The 6,000-nt window shown below is 30.7% G+C and overlaps 1 protein-coding gene across 3 annotated transcripts in view; it reads right to left on the minus strand.

The window, feature by feature from the left end:
* Positions 1-5,317, minus strand: part of LOC127843702 (uncharacterized) — a 154,068-nt gene extending 148,751 nt beyond the window's left edge. For all 3 annotated transcript variants that reach the window (XM_052373425.1, XM_052373424.1, XM_052373426.1), the window contains exon 1: positions 5,251-5,317. The gene's annotated coding sequence lies outside the window, so the exon portion shown is untranslated. The remainder of the gene's footprint in view (positions 1-5,250) is intronic.
* Between the last annotated feature and the right edge of the window lie 683 nt (positions 5,318-6,000).

Raw genomic sequence — 6,000 nt, forward strand, 5'->3', positions numbered from 1 at the left:
AAAGCTTGCTTACACCTCGTATAACGTTGTAAGAATGGGTCGAGCTATCGGGTAATAATGCAGAATTGACCACATTTGAAGCATGAATGACGTCGGTTCCTTCGTACGCACTTTATAACTCTTGAACACAAACATAATGTTGTCGTCTGCCTATTAAATATCAATCGGTTTCAAAAGTCGTATAAAGCAGAAGCGTGACAATGAATTATTTATTTAAACCCTGATTATGTGTAACCTTTATATCGATGATAGCATACATCCTTAGACAACTGAAAGCGGCGCAATGCAATCAAACTGAATATATAAATTATTAAATATATTAATTACAACGCGTTTTAATTTCAATATGAGTATAATCAAAGTGTCTAATTTATTCGACATATGAAGAGTAGTTTATCATTCCTGCTTACTATAGGAATGCCACTAACCTACGTGTCTTTGAAGTCATAAAATGGCTTCTTTAAGGTAAAGAGTCCTGTTGACCAAATAGACAAACCTTAAATCACAAAACACTATCGTCATTGTCATTCACATTAAAGTTAAATAATAACATAGCTCATTATGTGATAGTTTATAAACCTTCAACTAAAAACTATTTGTTTTACCGAAATAGTGTCACAATAAAATACATTTGCCCTATTATGATGATGATGATTATTATTATTATTTATAATTTGTAATTTATTATTATTATTATTATTATTATTATTTTACTATTATTTTTATTGTTTTTATTATTAAAGATAAATAAATAAAAACACACCTGAGCACATTTCGATATATACCCGACAACCACTATTGAATGAAGTGCGCCGAATTGAATGCCGAGTTAATTTGAAGCCGTGTAATAAGAGAACGCATGGTTTTAGAAATATATAATGGAAAAATGTCTTCAAATGATACGAATGATTGGCTCTTTCTAAACTTTCCGTTCAAATTTATAAAGACTTTGTTCAAAATATATACTGTCAGATGAGTCTTTGGTATTCGATAATTATTTTGGCTCTAATGAAGCGGCACTAGCTGAAGCAGTATTCAACAGTCGTTTTCCCAATATCGCTAATATATGAGGTGAATGACTTGACATTCAATGTCATCATGATGTCATTTTCCTATGGTATCAAATATGGGTTTCAGTTGAAAAGGATAATATGAATAATATGCCAAAAACTTTTTTCAATATAGATTTTTCACATCAAAGCTTATTGAGAAATCAATATCATATCAAATGACTTTCTCATATACTAAATATACAACAATAATTGCAACAACTCAATTTACAAAAAAAACATTTAAAAGCACACTAACATAAGTAATAAAATAATCCAAACAAATGCAGACAAATACATACAATCATAGTGTAGACTCTAATTTTTTATACTTTGGTTAAAAGTAATAGTATGCGGATTGGGTTCTAATTCAATATTAGTGTAGACGAGTCTTGCTTAAAATATGCTTTCAAGAAACAGCATCCGGAAAAGGTTGTTAACTACTACAATATTAAGCTATTAACACTTGGAAGTTGTCCGTCTTAAGTGTTTGCAATGTGTTTTTAACGTAATGACGATTGCATTTTATTAGTTAACGATTACCATTTTAAAATAAATATCAATGTAATATATTTTATACAGTTTCTTTTTTTGTTTCTTATGAATTTTAAACCGTCTAAAATAATTTCATTTTCAATATAAAAAAGTTGAATATGCGTCTTCGAATGGGACATACAACTATTTAAACAATATGGTAATGTGAATTGTTTACAATACAACACTGGTGTTTTATAAGTAATGAAAGTAAGGTCTTAATTTCATTCAAAAATGCTGCTAAAATTGTTTTAGTGTGTGCATTACTTACGCTTATTTTTTTTTTCGTCAAATTATTACGTTTTGTTTTTATTTTTCATGTTAAACCAGCAACAGTGTCCGGTTACACAGCTTTTACATTTATAGACGCGTTAATCTTTACGAATTGCATTTAAAGCTGTGAATACCAATGGAGCGAATCGTGTGCTATTGAACATGAAAGTCGCTTTTGTAAAATAAAATCGGTCAATATTATCAAGGTCTATTTACCTGTTATGGAGAAATATTGATACAGATTGACAAGAGTATGTGGAAAACTAAGTTAAACAGTAAATCGGAAAATACGCTTAACATAATTAACCAATCCAATACACGTTAAAGGAAATATTAACTCAACAGTTTAAGCGGTATGTTTTATAACATTAAATTGTGCTTGCCATGAAAGGGAGTGGGTTAAAATTTGACAATAATTCATTTAAATATAAAAAACCATGTGGATGATAATCATATCATACTTCTGACACATACACATTAAGTTCACAATCCCGATTACAAGAGTAAGCTTGTTTGCTATTAATGTGCATTATGCGTTATAATTCCATTTATGTAACATACGAAATCAAATGTTTATAACGCACTTCATAAATTGCCGTCCTCCCTCAAAATTTAAAGAACAGTAATGTCATTTAAAAAACTTATCGAGCAAATCAACCGATATCTCGTGTACCAAATGTGCTAAAACAGATTAAATATAACTCAACTACCCGTTGTCATTTCTGATAACATGTTTACAATAGCCAGTGTATTGATACAACGAAGTATATGTGATATATAGTCAGGAATGTATTTCAAAGTCTCCATAATTTCTACAACATGATATACATTAAATATGCTTACTTAACTAAGCTCAAATGACGCCGTCGCTTTAAACAAACGCAAACAAAGCTAACGGGCTTTCAAAAGAGAAGCAGACTTGTGCATATGTTTTCATTTATGATCCATCAATAAGCGTTGTACACAGGAGATATATGGAAATAAACTTGACAAATCAACGGATGAATTTTATCTCAAGATTTGTTAGAATAATTCGCATAGTTAAACCTGAAGAGGCAAATCTAACAAAACATGTTCAAAAGATGCATGGTCTCGTGATTTCATGAATATAATTATAAAGTTACACTCAAAGTTTGAGTACGCGTATATATCTAAGGAAAATATTTACATCGCCAATTGGCTATATACGTTACCAAAATTGCACTTGCAGTTAACATTATTCCATGTACGTTGTATTGAAATCAACCCAAAAGAAAGTCTACTATTTGTATTACGGCGCCCGAGTAAATGTCGGGATGACAACGACCAAATGTGTTTAACATTCAAAGAAGCCATGCTCATGTTTTATCGCTAAATGGAAAAAAATTGATAATATCACGATATACTTTATGATATACTTAAGTGTACTTAATCCATTGAAATACCGAATTTCACGTGAAAATGACTTCTGAAACTCATTTATCTCTTTCCAGTAGTATTAGATTACTGAATCGTAGGGATAAGATCATTAACGTCAATTATTTGTTTTCTTCGTATGCTGTATAGCGGGACTTTACTGTTCATAAAATGATCATATCGATATGCGATGAATCTCTGCCAAATTAACATGACATTCATTATAATTGTATTGTGAAAATACGATACAAACTTATTATTCTTTAAAGTTGGAACTATGTCTTTCAAATTTATACATTATTTAGCATATCCACATTAGGGCACAGTTAGTGACTACTTACATTTTAAATACAGTTACGCGGTACCACTTTGCGAGTCTCTAGTTATTATGTTTTTTAACTATGCCTAACCAACTACAATCTTTTACGCGAATATATAAAACATACGGGGATCATTTTATGTTTTCCTTAGACGACGACGTTACCCGTATTACTAAAGTTAATTCACGCACAAAAAACAGAGCGCTAAAGCATTGCAGTTATTTGCTTTTGTGTAAGCCTTATAACTCTTTGAACATGTAAACGAAAGTATCTAAATTTGTTGATTTTCAATTTATAGTGTCATTTAAAAACCGATATTATTACTATTAAATTGCTTACACTTTACTCATAAGGACTCTTCTTATCAAAAGAACATGATTATATATCGATTGAAATTGAAGCAGTAGTTAGATATGGAAAGATTTTCATTAATAACCCATTGTGTACCTCGGCGTTTGCGTTTCATATTTTTAAAACAAAAACAAAATTTTAAATAAAAGATAAATTAAACCAAAAAGAAGGTTTTCTTTACAAAAAATATCAAACTAACCACTCTCCAAGTTAACAAACTTTCTCGGTATAACTTTGTAAAAACATGATCTAAGTTGGTAATGTATTGAGACATGCTTTAGCATCAATAATTTAGATCACCGACCAATATCTAAAGCCCTGACATTGCGGCTATAATATCCCCCTCTTCATCTTTTAAACCCCGCGGTAAACGTGATGAAGTTTCAGTAAACATTGTAGTGAAAAATGCTTATGCTGTGGTATTTATTTTTTAACGTTTATTCAGAATCATTAAAGAACATAACTTACCCAGTTCTATAAATCTGACATTCGATTTCATTTAATTATGAAGCTTTAGAAATTTGTGTTAAATAACTTTCGTTAATAAAAAAATCTCATAAGGTCAAGATGATGTTACAGTGAAACTTTCCTATATCACAATACATAATTGTATTAAGCTTCTATAAATTAGGCAACTGAACACGTTCCATAAGTCGGAAATGCAATATGACTCAGTCATCCCTTCTCCGCTTAGCTTTACGGTTAAAACCCCAATGCGTTGCTTTGACCATTCAATGTCCGTGATCCCAGTTGTAATCATTAATGTTTATAGTTGGTATTTTGTTATTAAAGAAATGGATATAAATAATTATTTTTCTTCTGGTAGAAGTTTTACGGTTTGCTTGATTCATACATTTCTGTTACTGCTATTGTTTTATTCACTTAAGAAACAATATGTTGTTTTTTTCATTTACTGCATTCTTCACACATCGTCAAAAACCTATTGACTGTGCCCTCTGATATTATGTTTTTGGAACGACGAAACGAAAATAAACTATGCAAATCGAGTGATTATTCAGTAAAGATATAAGTGCTTGATCATGCCCCTAATCTTGGCTTTTCTTTCTGAAGATTTTTCGGATCTTCGGTGGGTCTGTAGACTTTTTATTTTCCGCACAATGTCTAGATAATGGTATTTTCATCGCCTTGCATCATCTTTTGCCGTTTCTATTAAATGAACCTTAAGTTTCATTGACTATATTTCAATCAAGCAGATAAAAAACGCCAACATATTTATGTTACACTCATGGACCCTGTTTTAAACATCTTTATGCATATCATAAATACACTTTTAGCAATACTAATGACATAATCAATAACTATCTTACTTTGTGTAGTCTGACAAAACACCTAGCAAATCATCGTGGTGCTGTGCTTATTTTCACCATGCAATCTGAAAATAAAATAACGCTCATTGCATGTTTTAAGGAATGTATTGTTTACATTATTAAGGTCTTCCAGAGCATTTAATTGATAACTGAATACATATAATTTACTTGTATCGATTACACTAATGTGGCTACTTTGCATAAATGTTTTTATTGTTACAACAACAACAACAACATAACCTTTATTAAGCTCAAATCACAAATATAGTGACACATGAGTATACAGTGACAATGCATCTTTTACAAAGAGTTATTAACAGTTGTGACATGGTGTTAAACTTAACATAGAAAATAGAAAAGAGAAAGAGAAGTGGAGATGAAAAAAGATATGAGACATACATTTGAATTGAGTGGGGGAATGATGATGTTGACCTGAGAAATAAACATTTTTTTTCCTTTGGCCTGAATAACCTGTTTGTTTACATGGATTACTGATACAGACTATAGTTATGGTTTTTCCATTCGGTTCTATTTAAAACCCGGTGAATTTGATTGGTTAATTTATTTTTGTCTGCAGCGCTTCCCTGATCTGTGTGTAAACCCTGGAATTAGGTCAGAAATGTGCGTTTTGTTTGTGTTTTCACTGTTTCCTCTGTAGAATAATCGTGGAGAGTGTTTCATTTATAGATCGCATATTAATTAAACTTTCAAAAGTGACGTATAGATTTACATTTTGTAGACCGAAATTGT

The sequence above is a fragment of the Dreissena polymorpha genome, chromosome 9, assembly GCF_020536995.1.
Source record: "Dreissena polymorpha isolate Duluth1 chromosome 9, UMN_Dpol_1.0, whole genome shotgun sequence".
Taxonomy (NCBI): domain Eukaryota; kingdom Metazoa; phylum Mollusca; class Bivalvia; order Myida; family Dreissenidae; genus Dreissena; species Dreissena polymorpha.